Genomic DNA, 18,772 nt, shown 5'->3' with positions numbered 1-18,772 from the left:
TACCACCACCTGTATCGGCAGAGCAATATAAATATGTACACCACAGTGAATTGACCGGCAGGTCAAATAAAGTATTACAATTCTCACCTCTTCTGAGATGTCTGTTCAGCGTGTAAGACTGGGGCAAAATACCACCTCGAGGGGCCTGCGAGAGCTGCCTGAAGTGAAGGCCCGTTTGGCCAGCAGCAGCGTGAGCATGACATTTGTAAGGCTGCACGGCTGCTTGGTTTGAAACTCCACGGTTCCGTGGTATACGTGGACCTTAACTGTAATTTCAGGCTACCCAGTGACATTAATAAAATGGGTCTTACCATTGAGACCCATTTGTGGTTGCCTAAATTAAACAAATGGTCCTGGAAAATATTTATCTAATTTAAGCCAAATTTTCGTATGAATTTTACATGGCATAGTATGTGTCCCCATCCAATGTATTTCCATGTTTGATCGTTGCGATGCAACGCTCAATGCTGTTGTGCCGAATCCCCTGCATAGAGAATGAATAATACATTAACCTCGTGAAGCAAGTGCAAGGGAAACGCTGGGGTCACCGCACGTATACTTGTTGTCTCGCTCGCGAGTTTCCAACTGCGACTGAAGTTGAGAGAGGGAGAGGGCCGAGAAGGCGGGTGACTGCAGCCAGCCACTTTCGCACGCACAAAACAATACCCCGCAAAAGTTACATTGCAAAGCGCGTCGAGCATCAGTAGGCTCATGCGGAAACGTGCAATAATGTATCACACGCCAAGAATATCCCGAAGTACACGAGTGTTAGCTATTTGAGAGGAGAGCTAATGAATGATTGCGTTGTAATACAACAGTTGTTACGATCAATATTAGTGCAGTCTCACCTGGCTGCACATGCTTTATTTTATAAGTCAAATCATTGATTTTTACAAAGTGAAACTCAACTATCATTCTTTTAAGGGAAAATATGAAATCGTTTGAGTCAATAAGGACATTTTGGTTTAATACAGATAGACACAGCTACTTTTCCTTCATCAGGCGATTATGTAAAGTCAACATAACTGCCCGAGCGGCTGTTTTTCGCACTCGTTCAATCAAGACAAGGTATCGCCCTGCTTAAAGGTGCCCGGTGGTTATCTTAGTTTACTGCCCTGAGCCGGTGCTAGGAATCACACATTCACACCGTAGAGGCCATTCTCAGAGCAACAGCACCGCCACGGTTGACATCCCACAAAGGGGTGGTGCTCGTTTAATCGCCACCAACAGAGGGATGATGAGCCCTAGACTGGGATGTGATCTTATCCCTTTGTGAGTCAGGCACTCTGACCAACCGGGGCTTAATCTGAGCTGGGTCCGTTGGAGTCGGCGACCCGGAAAATACTTCCCTACCCAGCACACAACATCCCGTGTATATTCATCGTCATTGATTAGTACAACTGCACTTCTCATGCATTTGGGGCACCGTGGTGGCGAGATGTTAACTACCTTGCCTGGTATACAGGAGGTCGTGGGTTCAATCCCAACCCTGACGCCTGCTGTATATTTGGAGTTTACATGTTCTCCCCATGGTCACGTAGATTTTTCTCCGGGTCCTCCGGTTTTTCCCTCGACATTTAGAAACGTGCGTTTCGATTATTTGGCTGCTTTAATATTTCCACGCGATAAGCCACTTCCTTGGGCTATCATTTGTGGCCAGGTCACTACTGAAAAAAGAGCTATATAGCCCAGGGCGCCTTACCTGTTAGAATAAAAAATAAATGCTTAGTTTATATTTGTTTTACATCTCGTGGTGCCATAATAAAGGATATTTAAGATAATTACTCAGCATAGAAGTGACTGCAAATCAAATACAATGTTCAATAAAAAAAAAATGCAGTATAAAAAATATGCACAACAAATGAGAGATCACAACGCTAAAATGTGCTTAAGTATTCTCAATCTATTTTGGTCCACTCCGTTTGAGTTGTTAATGCACTATCCAAATGTATCTCTGCTCTGGCTGTGGCTACTAGTCAACCACATACACCAGTCAACCGGAGACCCAGAAGGTACTGAGAAGTGATGCCCTGCTAACAAACTGCGCCACATGACTGGATCATTAAATACGTGTTCTATGAACCTTCGTCACCATTGCTTTAATTCACATCCCTGCAATGTCCATTATTTGTAGGTCGCTGTAGGTCAAATTGTAAGCAGAGGTGTTATGTAACAATAAATAGCAAATATACCTTGTCCTTTTAACCTGATAAAAATAACAAATGATACATTCCAAGTAAAGGTGATATTTGCACGCACTCTTAAACTTTGCTTTATCCTGCTTAGGTCAACTTAATCAGAGCAAGGAAATCTTGGCGTGTGTAAATGGCATTGCTCTATTTAGTTAGTGCATTTGCTGTGCGTTCGCTGTGTGCTAATAAAGGCTGAAATCTCTGACAAACCCAAACTTGACCAAATAAGCACTGCCGTGACTGCCTTCCTGTTACTGCCAGTTTGTACAAAGGGCCCCTGTCAAGCCATTCTATTTCCTGAGTTGGTGACGATTCAGAGAGACGGAGAGGAGAGAAAAGTGTGTTTGGTCCGGTTGAGGCAGCACAGGTTGTCGGCACGTTTGTAATCGTTGTTTGGGATTATCTGGGGTGGCGCTGTGGCTAGAGCACCCCACCTCTCTATCAGAGGGTTGCGGTCAACTCAGCTTAGTGATAACGTGATCGGGTCGTTATTTATGGAGGAGATAGGTTGACCCGTGACTTCGGAATGTTGAATTCCCACCACGTTCTCAGGGAACCCAGTGGAGGTGAGCATTGCCCTGTGCTCACTTAAGCTGGGAGACACTTTCAATGTTAACTCTTGGTGAAATATAATTACGTTGCCAAATATTACTAGCATAACTAGAATCAGAATATCAGAATATGTATTAATACTGGAGGAATCTGATAAGCTATTAAGCTCTATTTCACAGAGGTCCAGAAAGGGTGGGTCAGGACGTTACAACAACAACCAATACAAAAGCACGATAACAGTGCAAAACAAATAATTAAAAAATATATAAATAAAACGTTACTCTTTTTTTCTTACCATGTAAAGTCCACTGAGGTATTAACTTCTTTTTCAGAAGCAACCTGGCCACAAATGATAGCTCAACAAAGTGGCTTATCATGTGGAAATTGAAAGCAGCAAAATAACTGCAAGCTCATGAACGCACTCTGCGTTCACCAGGGTATATTGCATATTACATTTTGTAGGCTCAGATGGTGTATGCCTAACCCTGTATTTCCATAAGGATATGGATTTGCATTCATAGGGCGTTCACTTAAGGGTATCAGCATCTCACAGCGTCTTAACATCACATCTCATCTCAACCGGTCCAATTTTTCATAGCAATGGAAGCTATGCCATCCCCCAGTGCTAAGTGTCTCTACCTAGCAAAATGTGAATGCAGCTTCAGCCTGCAAATGGATCCAGATGGCCGTGGGCTCTGTATTGTTTCCTTCCTATTTCCCTTTAGATGTAGCCGTATAATGTCAATCGCCCATGTTTTTTTTTTCTGGTAGTTGATATATTCTTGTGAACTATCCTTTTATAATTCATATGAAGTGAATTCAAGTCTGGTGTACAAGGAGTTTCGCAAAAGTAATTGGGTATAGAGAAGCGTGACACCATTGAGCCATATTTTGCCTGTGGGTTAGGCCTCGTGGAGGTAGTGTTATGCCAAAATCCTTGTCATTAACCATCCACCACCCGACACAGATTGTCAAGTTGACACAGATATTTGAACATTTACACGTGGCCGATGTATTGATCACATCACATTCTCACCGATGAAGATCCTCCTCCTCACCAGTGGCCTGCGACGTCTCGCGACCGAATTCAACATCGACGTGAGCTCGGAAATCGAGTGCAGCCACCTCACTTGACTCTTGACCTTCAACGGACCTCATGGTCCACCCCAAATCGCATCCACCGCAAAAACCATGGCAGATGCGGATATCTGAGGTACAAATGGGAAATTAAAAAGTCTCCAGTGTGCAGCTGTGATCATCCAGAACAGACCATACAACGCAATGCCCGATCGACAAATACGAAGGAGACATCGCAGCGATGCACTCCGCTGTTCCTGACTCGGTTATCTAGCTTGACCACCTGAATGTGAAATTGTTGCTCTGCATCTACATCAGCCATATGAAAGAAAGAAAGAAGACTTCACTCTGCTTAAATATCCGCCATGACATCACCTACTCAAAAAGCTTGGGACATTCCAATTTCTTTATCATTTGGACTTCGATACTTTTAGCATGTTACTTATTTCATATCATTGCAGTGGTTTGGTCACGAACCTCCGATTCGCATGGTTGGCTACGTACGGCGCAAACAAAGTTCAACATCTTCTTGGTTCTTTCGGTAAAGTCACGTAGAATGAAAATAATAAAGTTCATTCAGACGCTGTCTTTCTGACAGACGGTTCTTCACCTGAGGACGGCTGCTTGCGTTGTGGCCGAAACGTCGTGAGAATTATTTTATTATGTTTTATTTTTATTATTTTATTATTTCCATTCTACGTGACTTTACCGAAAGAACCAAGAAGATGAATCCCTGCAGTCACGAAAGCTTTAAATCGAAAGTTCAACATACCTCCAAAAACAATGACTTAGCAAAGAGAATCACAGATATCGAGCAATGAGAGATCTGACTTGTGCCCGATAAATACAACCGAATGAAACACACGTTCGCTAATTTGGCAAGTCTGTATCAACTAAAATGGTCTACTGCCGAATCGGAAATTTCAGAATATTTTCACTGAGGTCTCGGTTAACTTAGCCCATCATCACTGTGGGGTTAATTAAACAGCTATCGCTTATTCCGATGAAGATACTTAACCTTACTGCAGAGATATGTCATTGAGTGGTGCTGCCTGAGGACATCTAACAGAGGGACAGAGATGTGTATTTTTATAAAGTCACACTCATCACACAAAGTGCTTGCCACAAATGAACCACAATACCTTGCTGATCTCGTCAAGGAGCAATAAACCATCATGTGAACTCCGGTCATTTTCGCAGAGGCTTTTGGCTAACCATCGAACAAATACTGTCACTGCACCGTGCGCTTTCAGATGCACTTTTAAATCTAGATTGAAAACTCATTTCTTTCGAACTGCTTTTTGTGTTTAGTCTGTTTTACTTTGCCCGCACCTCCGATTAGCATGGTTGGCTACATACTGTGCGAAAGAAGTTCCACATGCATCCATACAAGCGTTGCTGACAATGTTAATATGCTGAGGTGGCTGTATCGCTCAATGGTAAAATGGTATGATCACGTTAGAGTGCTGGGCATATCTGAGATCCTGGGTATAATCTCTGGGCTCCTCTGCAACATCGAATCAAATTCTCCTGTGTAATAAATTCCGTTGCTCTCACGGTGAGAGAAAAAAAAAACTTGCCCAGAAACTTTTTTTTTCAAAACCACTCATCTGCATAAAGTAAGAGAATGCAGCTCTACCGTTAACTTAAGGGAGACTTATGAAGGTTCTCAGGCATGCAATCTAATTTCCTGGTTAGTTCACACTGACATGTATGGCTCCACTGTCTATTGGGCCTTTGAAGTGGATAAGCACTGGATTTGGAGGTCCTTAAATTCCAGTTGCACCATTTTAATGTAAGTGGTGAAAGTGAAAATGATGAAGGTATAAACGGGGAACGCATATTTCTTTGATGCTCAGCCACGGCATTTATGGATATTATCACTTATTCGTTTAATGACATGTTATCTACCAACAATAATTGGGAGTCTTTCGACTCTTTTGAAAATATAGGAGCCTCTGCTATGCTCTCTATATATTTAAACACATTTACAGACACATTTTTGGACAGATTATAACATTTCAGTATAAACAATGTGAAGTATATCTCCAAACTTGAAAAAGCTACGAGCAGTTTATATTTATATTAGTGATATAATGATCGGAATACCACAATTCAATCATGATAGCCAATTTTCTTTCCAAAGGACAGCCACTTTTTTCCACAAACATGTACCCTTTTGATCAATCCCAGAGGCATGGTGAGTTGTGATGACCGTGGGCTGGTATTTGAACTTGCAACCTTTCTGGGTTTTGAGTTAAGCCTCTATGCCACAGCGTTCAGACTGCAGTTAATGCTTCCAAAAGGGTAAAAAAATAATTTCCATTGCTTAAAGCAAATGTAAATTGTGCTCGTTTTCAATTTGGGAAGGAAAAATTGACACGGGGTTAAGCGTTGTAGATATGCGTCCAGGTGACTTTATTGGGACCATTAAACTCAGATCCACGGTCATCTGAAACTGAATAATGTGTCTGGCCAGGTACCAATTATTCAAACAATTATAAGGTTCAAAGATGGGTCACTGTAAGTTCCCTGTGAATGCGCCTTTTTACTTTCTTGGCTCTAAACCAATTCCAAGCCTTAAAGGAAATTATATGCTTTTCTAAGCACGCTTTTATTTTTTATGCATCATGCTATATTACCTGCTGTCTTAAATGCCATTCCTATAAGCAAAACCTCATTGATCCAAGCCAGCTGCAGGCTGCAAATATTTTTATTTAATAAATAATGGCTTGACGTCCTTGTACCATTATAAAATCTTTTTTTTAGTTTCGAGCAAGGGGGGGCGGGGGGGTTGTAGAAAGTGTAGTTATACGTTTCAAAAACAAATCTGTTGCCAAAGTTAAATTTGTGACTTTTTGTATATATTTATTTATTTGTCTAACAAAGGGTGTGTGTGTTAAGAGCCTTGTGGTAGTGGCATACAGGCACATGCAGCTTGGAAGAATGTGCTTTGTGGGTGTGATAGGTCAAATCCATTGTCTTAACCTCATTAGGGAATTTATAAAGGTCAGGTTACAGAGTCGCAGCCTTCTGAATGTCTTTGCAAATGTTCACCTCTTAAGGAATCCTGAGAATTCTTTGAACCTTGAAAGTCGAAGACCTCGGAACAATGAGGTTACACACGTGTGCACGTGTATGTGTGTGTGTTTGCTGCTACACGGGCGTAACGATGCACAACAACAGCCATTCACGTTTAGGGCCTGCGTTGCTTGTGATGCGGCTGCTATGACCAAAAGGAAGTGTTTGCACAGTCGAGTCCCTTGTCTGCCTTCCATAATGCACTCCATCACCAGCAGCAGCAGCAGCCATGCTCAATCCACCGCTGCATGAAGGTTTCCCACAAGCCACCAACACAATACCTTGGCGATTTCGGCATAAACCATCAAGCGAACTCCGGCCATCCTCGCTTTTTTTGGATAGCGATCGAACAAAGACGGCCACTGCATCACGCGCGCTATCAGATGCGCTTCTGCGGCCGTGGCTTCCCGATAGCCATTCGATATTCGGAAAGAACTGGAGCTATGCACTTTTAAATCATCTGGATTGAAGACTCATTTCTTGAGCTGCGTTTTGTGTGTAGTTTGTTGTCCCTCCCCCGCACCTGCGATGAGCACGGTTGGCTACGTATGGTGCGAAAGAAGTTCAACGTGCGTACATGTATGAAATGTTCAAGCTGTAGAATTGCTTTTGTGTGCAGACCCTTGTTAATTCGCTGCTGGATGAGCACCTCGCAACACCGTGCCGGTCGTGGGCAATATTTGAGCATACTTCACCGCGCTCGTCACTGTGGTTTAATGAAGGCGTGAAGGGTAAATATGGTTGGCGTGAAACGTACTGCACTTTATATTTCTGAGCTGAAAACTTGGTTTGTCGTGTTTAAGTATTGACGTTTACGTTTTTGTCGCATTACATTAAACAATGTGATGCTAAATCTTGACTTAAAGCTTTCGTGACTGCAGGAATTTGTATTCTTTTGGTCTTTCGGTAAAGTCACGTAGATAGGTTCAAAGAAAATAACAAAAAAAATAACAAACAAAAAATGACCAAAGAACACGTGATACTAAATATATTCTATTATTTTAAAAAATACTGTGTGCTTGTTTTTAAAGTTTACATTCTCTCGAGGTTGCTGCATTGCAAAATACCCCACGATAACCTCCTTATCTTCTTTATGCTTGCAAGAAAATCTGTTTGCCTTCAACATGAACCTGCTATACATGTTTCACGTGCAGGGCAGTGTGTGTGAATAAATAATGATGATGCGAAACTATTTCCAACCTACAAGCGTGCCGCACATCCATAGCAGCACAAATGATAGGCCTGTGAGTATATCAGTGCACAGCGTGTTGTTACTGGAGGCTGGCCTTGTTCAATTTCAGTCGATGAAGAGTTGAATCTGGTCACATGATACCGAGTAGGAGCATAAGGGGGAATATAGCTCATCAAAATTATGCAAGTAAATGTGCCACTTAAATATATTTAAAGGCAAAGTAATATTTATGTATACTCTCAAATTGCAAGATACAGTGCTCATTCCTACTGCTGACCCTGAACTAGTATTGAAACGTTTCCAAGGCCCTGGCAAGGAGTAAATCGTTGCGTACGAGCAACACTATTGATTTATCTCAAAATGGTACTCATTTGATCAACCCCAAAAGTTAGACATATAACGCAACTGCAATTTACATCGTCTGATAATCAACCTCTAAAACCACTTGGGATTTGCTGAATCCTATCATTAATTCTGCCTTACGATTTATCCTATAAACTAGCCACTGTCATCGCTGTGATCATTATTCCAAGAGTATCATTTTCTTTCAACTCGGAGGGAGAGTCATTGTGCCAAGTTCATATTTAATGCATACACACATAACCCAGTCGCTTACCAGTTCACAGTGTTTGCTTATGACCAAAACCCTCACAATCTTAGAAGCCCCACAGTCATAAAGAGCACTCTACGGAGGAAAACAATTGCACGTGGTTCTCAATCATTCTCTGTTACCACAAGACCTTTTTGATCTCGTCAAGGAGCATTAACCATCACGCAAACTCCGGCCATCGTCGCAGAGGCTTTTGGCTAACCATCGAACAAATACTGTGACTGCATCGCGCGCTTTCAAATGCACATCTGTGGCCGACTGGAATGCTCTTCCTTCCGATATTAGGAAGCCACTGGAGCTATGCACTTTTATATCATCTAGATTAAAAATGCATTTCTTTATAACAGCTTTTTGTGTTTAGTTTCTTGTCCTTCCCCTGCACCTCCGATTAGGACAGTACGGTGCAAAAGAAGTTCAGCATACATACATGCAAATGTGACATGGAGTCGGCATAAGTAAAGGCAAAGTCCATTGCTAATCCCTTAGACATATCACGGCATCGGCTGCTCTGTGTGAGCGATGTTGTCATGGGGAGGGTTACAACTGCATTCCCTCGCATTCTTATTCTTCTGACGTGGGTTGCTGCAGAATATCAGACTTATTGTAGCATTGCTTCATTGAGACACACACACATAGCTCCCATTGGAACCTGAATTCAGTGCAGTATATTGGGGAGTCACACTCAAACTTTTCTCCAATCCTGCAGGTCACCATGGGACACTCAACCGGTCCCTTGGCTGACAATTCCCCTTGCTCCTCTTCCTCCAGCCGGTCTCCATGCCTTCTCTTCCCTCTCCTGGGCCATCCAGGCTTTTCCTTCCTTCCCGTAAGCCTCTAAACAACCCCACCCATCCTAGTTGTAAGTTCAATAACATCTTCGATCAATGTTAACCGGGAATTCATCAAATTGACCCGTTTTTTTATCAGCCATGGAGAACCCCTGAAATAGCTGAGAGCCAAATCTTGTTTAAATATACAAACATTTTCTGGATTATTATTTATTTTAAGTAGTAGGAAGGCTGTGAAAAAATATGTTCCCATTTAATTCAGGAAGTTGTCTTTAGGTGCGCTCATAAAACAATGCACGAACATCTTTGGCATAACGTGGCAGATATTTCCATGGCCGTATAATTTCTTAAAGGTGTTGTCAGATGTGTTTGCTTTATGAACAGGTGAGCGTCATGTTGTATATGGATGTGTTTGCTCTAAGCATGCCACAGCAACTGTGCTGTGCCCGTTGTTAAACAAGCACTGTATGTGTGCAACACATTTCAAACTTGAAACAACACATTATGCACAAGTGTCCCACTTCATCACAAATTATTTTTTGTTAAATAATTCACTCTTTTGTGGGAGCTGGAAATAAGATAATGAAAGTAAATACTCTAACGAAGCAGCGTGCTTTACAAACAAAATGTAGGAAATATAAGTTCCAACGCGTTGAAGCAAAACAATAGAATAGGTTTTTTTCTTCCCTAAATACAGTTGAGGTCAATGTAAAAAAAAAACACTCGCTGTAGTTTTATCTCCTCAAACAAATTCTGTCAGACTAGAGAGGACATCATGGGACCTTTCTTGCCAGTACCAAAGTATTCTATTATTATTTGATTTGATTTTCTACGTGACTTTACCGAAATAACCAAAGAGTAATTCCTGCAGTCACGAAAGCTTCGAATCTAGTTTGAACCACCTCTACGGGGAGGGTTTACTCACAACTCACACTTTACTCCTAATTTAGCAATCTTTGGGAGAACGTTAATCAACCAGGCTATGCGTTAACTGTGTGTTAACCGACTCTCTGTGTCGAATTACATTACACTCTCTAATTTTGCTAAATTTGTTGCAAACTTCCTATTTCTCGCTCGGTGTGTCTTTGTGTTGTGTGTCTCTTTCTGCATGTGGGTCTGCCTATGCTGTTTCGGTGTGACTTTGTTTTGTGTCCCTTTCTGCTTGTGGGTCTGCCGATGCTGTTTCCGTGTCTGTGTTTTATCACACTTTACTTCTAATATAGCAATCTTTGGAAGAACGTTATCAACTAGGCTATGCGTTAACTGTGTGTTAACCTACCCTCTGTGTTGCATTGAATTACACTTCTAAATTTTATAAAATTTTCTTTCTCAAGCTTTCGAGTTTTTTGCTCTAAACCATTGTCTCTCCTCCGGCCGCTGTGGTCCGAAATTCCACACTGCTCCCTCCTTGTCCCCTCGTCTGTCAGCTGGTCCCCTCGTGTGTCTGCCTCCCCAGTCCTCTCTCTGCCCCGGCCCCTCCCCCCTCTCTCTATTTAAGGCCTCGGCACAGAGTCCTTGTCCTTCTGTTTGTCTTTGTGTGTGTCTCGCGCTGTGTGTCTTAGTGTGTGTCTCTCACTGCATGTGTGTCTGCCTATGCTGTTCCCGTGTCTGTGTTTTATCATTCATTCTTACCTGATGGCGGTTGCTTGTGTTGCAACCGAAACGTCGTATTCTACTACTATTTGATTTGATTTTCTACGTGACTTTACCGAAAGAACCAACGAGTATAATAATTGGTTTTACTATTCCTGGAAATAAAACAGTTGTGTTAAGATGTTATAACACCAAACAGAAACCTTTTGCAAGGAATCACGTCTGCATTAACCACACGTACTTGTGGTAGAACATACAAATAACAACTACATGCTCCGGCGATATATGCATTGTCCTTGAAACTGATTGGCCTACACCAGAGACAGCTTCCTGTAGAGTCTCGTCTCACCAGTGTCAGACCAGAAAAGGCCAAAAGGCTCGGGGTGAGCAGCTACATCATGGGATCTTTCTTGGCAGTATCAAAATATAAAACGTGGTTTTACCCTTTCAGTTTCAAGGACAATGTATATATTACCAGATCATGTTGTTGCTTGCATGTTCTACCACAAGTACGTGTGGATAATGCAGAGATGATTCCTTGCAAAAGGTTTCTGTTTGGTGTTTTAACATGTTAACACCTGTTTTATTGCCAGAAAGGGTAAAACCAAATCGTATAGGCTATAGATTCGTCAGAAAAAAACAAATATTTTCTCTTCATTCTAGATTTGAAACTTTCGTGATTGCAAGGATTCATACTCTTTGGTTTTTTCGGTAAAGTCACGTAGGTAAAACAATTAATAAAATAAAATAAATGAAACAACTAAATTAAATCACGACGTTTTGGAGGCAACACAAGCCTCCCTCATCAGGTGTTAAAAGGCACGCTACAGTTATTTCGCTGTGCCTTTTTTACACCTGATGAAGGAGGCTTGTGTTGCCTCCGAAACATCGTGATTTAATTTAGTTGTTTTCATTTATTTTATTAATTGTTTTACCTACGTGACTTTACCGAAAAAACCAAACAGTATAAATCTCTTCTTCAGTTTAACACGTAGTAGGAGACTTTCGCGACCAATATCATCCATAATACGTATTTTTTTATTAGATCGCGTAAGTATGTAAATGCGTCGTTAAACCTCCACCACCCGACACAGCCAATAAGTAAGGGTTGTCACGTAAACATAACGTGCCAATTCGTTACTAGTACAGCACACCGGTGTGTTGGAGAGCAAATCCACAACATTTTACAATCTGAGTACGACGTTTCGCCAGCAATTACAACTAGCTTCATCAGGCGGCAGCCAGATTTGTGGAGAAATCCTCCTGTTTCGTTCCTTAAATAGAGGGGTATGTATGATGACGTCAATTGTGAGCCCTTCACGTGTGAAGGGGGGTGGGTTAATGAATGCAGAGAAATTACAATGGGTATCCGTTACCGGTCGGGTTACTCATATGGTAGTCATCGTACATTATGCATGCACATGATGCATGCACAATGTTCTTGTATATCCTGTCGTTTTTGTGCACGACAATAGCAGTACTTGATATTGTCTGCTCACATGTAATCCCCATCGACGTATAGGTGACCTGTATAGGCATGCAGTTAAACAGTGTGTGACTTGATGATTAGCTTCCAAGCAGCACTAAGCCTGCAGCTATCCGCACGGTTTCAATAAATGTTACGCCTCTCAATTTCAATATATTCTCTAATTAGTGTTGGCCAGTAGTAATTGCTTTTGCACAGAATTTCAACATTATCAGAATCAATTGAATTACATTGTTGGCACGTGCGTTCTGCCACTGCCGACAGCTGTGTTCGGGGGTATTCTCCTTCACTGTTGCATTTAAACAGCGCACAAATCAGTGGTGGCACTCGGTGTATGGATATCAAGTAAAAGCGCATGGACCCAAACGACCAAGGTGCCCCTCAATTCGTGATAAAATAAGGGTGCGTGAAATATCAGCTCAAATTACAGTGGTACCCAGGAGATCGAATTTAATTCGTTCCAGAACGCCATTCGAACACCGATTTGTTCAAACACCGAATTAATTTTCCCCATAAGAATTAATGTAAATGACATTAATTGGTTCCAGACACAAGAAATCTCTCTGTATAAAGCATTTTTACACGAAGTTTACAGTAATTACATGCATAAAATTATACAAAAAAACAAGAAACAATAAATAAATTGAATAAATGAATAAATATATGGAATAAATGAAATAAATGAACATTGAACTTCACTTTACCTGTAGTAAGGAGAGTTGATGGCTTGAGTGGAAGGTGGTGAGGAGGTCGTGGTGTTATTGTTTGGAAGGGGAGTCCCCTTCCATAATAACGTGACTGCCCTTCTGGGGTTCTTTCTCGTTTGTGCCTCTTTTCTGCCACTAACTGTCAGTCACTTGAGCTCTTTCTGACTAAAAAGTTATCTAAAGAGGTTTGTTTCTGCCTCCGTTTTAGGATGTTTCGAAAATGACACATTGCATTATCATTAAAAAGATTGCTCATTGGGTTGGCTACTGCCTTATCTGGGTGATATTTTTAACTGAGCCTCTCATACGGTAAAACCTTTGTCTGGGCAAGCGTCATGCACGATGGCCATACGCGTCTGAGCCGTCCAGGTTCTTTCAAGTCGCAATTGCCCGTTCGACCTCCGAATTTCGGTCGTTTTCCGGGGCAACAAATGTTCGGAAATATCTCTCGAACACCGATTTGTTCGAGTTCTGGTGCGTTCGATCTCGAGGTTCTACTGTATAATAAACATCGCGAGGTGATTCGCATGAAACGACAATTAATCTCTCTCATCTCTCTTCTCTCATCTCGCCATAGCTCTATAATTGTCTATACTTTTCTTATCTCACTACGTTTACAAGATATGTCTTATCTCCATCTCTTCTGTCATCTCATTAGCATTGTATTATTTGAAAGGGGCTCAAAATTAATTATACCCTCGAGAGGAACTCTCCAGAGCTTCATCTCGCGGTGGTCCTTCTGCCAGAAGTGGCATGAGCATGCAATTACAGGACTGCACCCTTACCAGAAAAATAGGAAATTAGTTCAGCAGAATACAAAGGGTTCCACCGGTCACGCAGGTTTTTTTTTTTGCAAACAAATAACAGCTGATGCGTTGGACGTTCTGCTGGTGCATGGATTGGCTCTGTAAAGAGCTTAAAGTGGATATTTTGTTGACGATGTTTGCGTTTGGTAGAATGAGCCAGATATATTAATTTCGTATAGTCTGCAGTTTGTTGGTTACCGACTTGTTACAGCCACTTCACACATAATTGTTGCAGTTAAGTTAGTTCCCAGTGAGGCTTTTGAGCTGACAGAAATAGGACTCATTCGGATATTGACCAAAGCAAGAGGGAGACGTTGCAGCAAATGGTATTCGGTGTGTGAATGTGCTTGTGAAATAAAAGCACCTTACAAAACCATGAAATAATTCCCTGGCATTATTAGCCCATTGTAAATTGACTCTTTAAAAAATGAAACATTATAACCATATCTTGGATACGATATTATTTACCAAGACCTAAATACGTTGCAGAATGTGAATATTTATCAAAATCTACCCGTGAAGAGTGAACCTGACTCACAAGCAAAAGGTTGTGAATTAATATTTTGGTCAGTGGGTCGTCTGAGTCTATCATCCCTCTGGAAGTTCTTAGTAGAACGTCAGTGATAGTCACATGCCATGGGTAGCGGAAATGTGGAAATCACACGATGGCTCAGATAAGTGTCACTTAATGTGCAAATTTATTGAGGGACTGCATGTTGTCTTGGTGTGCTCTGGGACGGTTCTTGCTGTTGTTTTGCTGTCTTGCCCACGCTTGAGAATTGGTGTACTTATGCAATTTGAACTTAAAAAGTTTTCTCTTTTATTTGCTTTCTTTTTAGTTATTTGCTTACCGTTATTATACTTTGCACTCCCATCGTTTTTTTTGTCATGTTTGTTGTTGGAACTTTCTGACCCGCCCTGACTGGACATGTGTGAAAAAAGAGCTTCTTAGATCATCGGATTTTCCAGGATAAATATTCGGAATCTTGTTGATGCTATTATATGAGTCAATGAAGGGGATTTTAATAACAAAGCAATTCGAAATAATATCTTGGCCTTTGAATATACGTCGATGCATGTGTATGCATGTTGAACTTCTTTCGCACTGTCCGTAGCCAATCATGCTAGGGTGCTGTGGATGTTATGGCAGGAGAGGGTTGGCACATTGGATGTCCATTACAGTACGCGGCCAGAAAGCGTCCCGCAGAGGTAATCAGGAAGGGGAGGTTGTGTTGGGTGCGGCACTTGAGCAGGATGGAGGAAATCAGATTGCTGAGGTCAGTGGCAAAGTTAAAGACCTCGATCCAGATGGTGAGATACTTTATGAGCAGTCCGTGGAGGTGGAAGGTCAAATGACGACCTGCAGCAGCTGCGGGATATCTCAGAAGGCAGCAAGCGATGGCGAGGTGTGGTCGTATTCACGGTATTAACCAGAGGTGTGGACTCGAGTCATGTGACTTGGACTCGAGTCAGACTCGAGTCATGAATTTGATGACTTGCGACTCGACTTGGACTTGCATAACAATGACTTTGTCCCACCTATGAGATGTGGACTCGAGTCATGTGACTTGGACTCGAGTCAGACTCGAGTCATGAATTTGATGACTTGCGACTCGACTTGGACTTGCATAACAATGACTTTGTCCCACCTCTGGTATTAACTGATACGACCTCTTGACGTTGACTAATAATTATTTTAGCGCATATGATAGACATGGATCGTTTCAGAAATGAGGGTGTAACTGGCATGAATCTAGTGTGATGCAAATGTATTGTATATTATTTGTGCTTGGACTGGCTTGGTTTGCTATCCTGTGTTGCTGGCACTGCTAGATCCGATGAATATCATGGAGCCCAATATGGAATTTGAAATGTTATATGAAAACCACAGCTGAGTGGGCAATGCATTCAAATGAATTGGGGGTGTTTTCTGCCGGTCACTGTGTTCAGATGCAGCCCATGCCTTGCATGCAAGTAAATCAGTGAAGTGCATTATTGCTCGGTGGTAATGCTCTCAGCAGGAGAATTAAACAACCAGAAGTTGCAGTTTGTAAATATTATTTGGTTGATATAACTCTGATATATAAACAAACTTGTTTTAGATGTTGGGGATATTTTATTCATTTTAATTTCATAGGAATTGGATGCTGTATGGTATCATTATTATCAAGCCATTGACACCATCATACAAGTTCGTCATCCATAGTTTATTGTTTTATAAAAGCGGCAAGAATATTAAACGGGGATGAAATTATGATTTGTTTTTTTATATAATGCGCGCGAGGGTGTCTGAGAGCAAAATTCCACATTCCTATGGTGAGGAGCAGCCTTTGCGTTGGATAACTGTAGCTCGATGTTGCTATAATAAGCAGCGATGTTGCAAGATGAAAAGCAGAAAAATTACATTTGAAAAATTACTAATTTCAGAAAATGTACGTCTATATACAAGCTCCAAACATAATTGGCCAAATATTGACAATTGCGGTGTCATATAAAGTTAATTTACCATTGTAAGATAATTATAGTACTAAACCATGAGACGGGTTCCACGGTAATGAAACGTGTGCCTATTAAACGAAGTTGTCATTTCATGCAAAAATGGAAATTAAAACGTACTTGTGAATTTAAGTGCCACAGTGGTGACTCCTTTATTATTATGGTCACAAAGCGAGCTCATTGAACAACTGCCAGGGAATTTAGCATTGGTTTAATAATATATTCCTAGCAGTGGCCTTGCAATAAAAAACAAGACATGCTCTATTAAATGAACGGTACTAATTTTTCGATTTGAGGACGGCTGCTTGCGTTGTGGCCGAAACGTCGTGAGAATTATTTTATTATGTTTTATTTTTATTATTTTATTACTTCCCTTCTACGTGACTTTACTGAAAGAACCAAGAAGGTACTAATTTTGTCAAATTATTTAGCCATCATTCTTCCATCGCCATGGAAATTTGTACCATTTTGGAGAAAACCAGCACCATCGGAATGTTGAATTTCCAAATGACCCATACTTACTTGAGCTGGGAGATGCCTTGACTTTTGACTTGGAGCCTCCTTTGCAAGTTGAGCCAATTGTATTGTATACGAGTGCCGTGGCCTATCAATCATATTTTAAAAGATATTCCTTTAAAACCGTGCAGTGCAAATTATAATTATCATTTCGTAACTTTGGTGGCACAATGTCCTCAATGATAACCAACACTAAGTAACAATGGTCATCATATTATTTAGAGGATATTATTTTGCTACTTAGCCTAAATTCCCATTGCCGGTACTGCATGGCGTCGACTGCTATTTTTTATCTCCATGTGCGTCGATTCTATGCCTCTTCTCAAGTCAAATCCCCTTTTCGTTTTCTCTTAACACCAAACGATCGAACTCTCACCTCCATTATCTCCTCGCCAATATTCGTCACCCCGACTAAGGATCTTGCTACCGTTTCCTTAGGTGTTCCCAAAGTCCAGCATAACGTTCTCATCAGCTCTGACCTTTCAAGCACTGTTCAGCGCACATGGGCACACATAAACAGTTGGGCCTACATGCTGTAATTGTTTCTTGTGAGCTCATTCACCTCGCGGAGACTTGCTGCACAGAAAAGGAGTTCTGTGTCATCATCACTGAAGACCAGCACAGCTGGTGCATATTGCAACAGTGTCGATCACATTCTAGCCTGGGGAGTAAAGTTATCACATTGGTGGTGTTGCTGCGGTAGTTATTCAAATTACAGGGCATTTTTTGGGTCCCGGTTCCATCTCCTCAAAGATAATTGGAAAGCGAAACTGCACAGTACACAGACTACGTGTAAATTGAACATGTCAGGGGGATTAACATACACAACTGGTGTGGCGTTAGTCTGGCCCCTACGCGCAGGTGTTGTATTTTACGCATTCTAGAATAAAGTGTTGCATTTGTTTAATGCGACGCGGGTTCACTTCCATCCATTTCCACGACAAAAAATGCAATCAAGCCCCCGAGCGTTCCTGGAACTCAATTCTTTGCGCAGATGTGGGGGCGTAGGAAATGTCGGCCCGTGATTGCTGGCGTGGTAATGCCAACTGATTCTCTCTATACGTTTTCATCTTGCTCCGCGTGTTTGTTTTTTCTCTTCACAAAGTCATATACGGCACAACCTCAAACACCGCCGTAGCAATATCGCAGATTATTTCATCTTTCAAGAGGTGACACTCAAAGACGTTGATGTTGGAGATAGAACCCCTTAAGCAGCTGCCGACAGTCGACATCGTGGTGAGCAAGCTCACGTAAAAACATCTTTACTTTGTAGCTGGTCAGTGGTAGGCTTGTGATTTTACCACCTGACATATTGATATATTTGACCCTTTCGGATGGTGGAGGTTATATGTCAATGACGTAATTAGATTAATTTATTTCATGAGAAATAAGTAAGGCTAAGTGCAAATTGTCCAGAAGTTGCATTCAAACATAAATAAAACACATGATTTTTCTGAATTAGGCTGCTATAAATTTCCACGTGATACGCCATTTTGTTGAGCTATCATTTGTGGCCACGTCGCTTCTGGGAAAAAAAACTAGCTGTATAGCTCCAGTGGGCCTTACCTGGAAAAAAAATAGTTGAGTTTATAGTTTCAATATACAGTGAGGGAAAAAGTATTTGATCCCCTGCTGATTTTGTACGTTTGCCCACTGACGAAGAAATGATCAGTCTA

Source organism: Lampetra fluviatilis, chromosome 8, assembly GCF_964198595.1.
Source record: "Lampetra fluviatilis chromosome 8, kcLamFluv1.1, whole genome shotgun sequence".
NCBI classification, from domain to species: domain Eukaryota; kingdom Metazoa; phylum Chordata; class Hyperoartia; order Petromyzontiformes; family Petromyzontidae; genus Lampetra; species Lampetra fluviatilis.
This window is presented reverse-complemented; position numbering follows the sequence as displayed.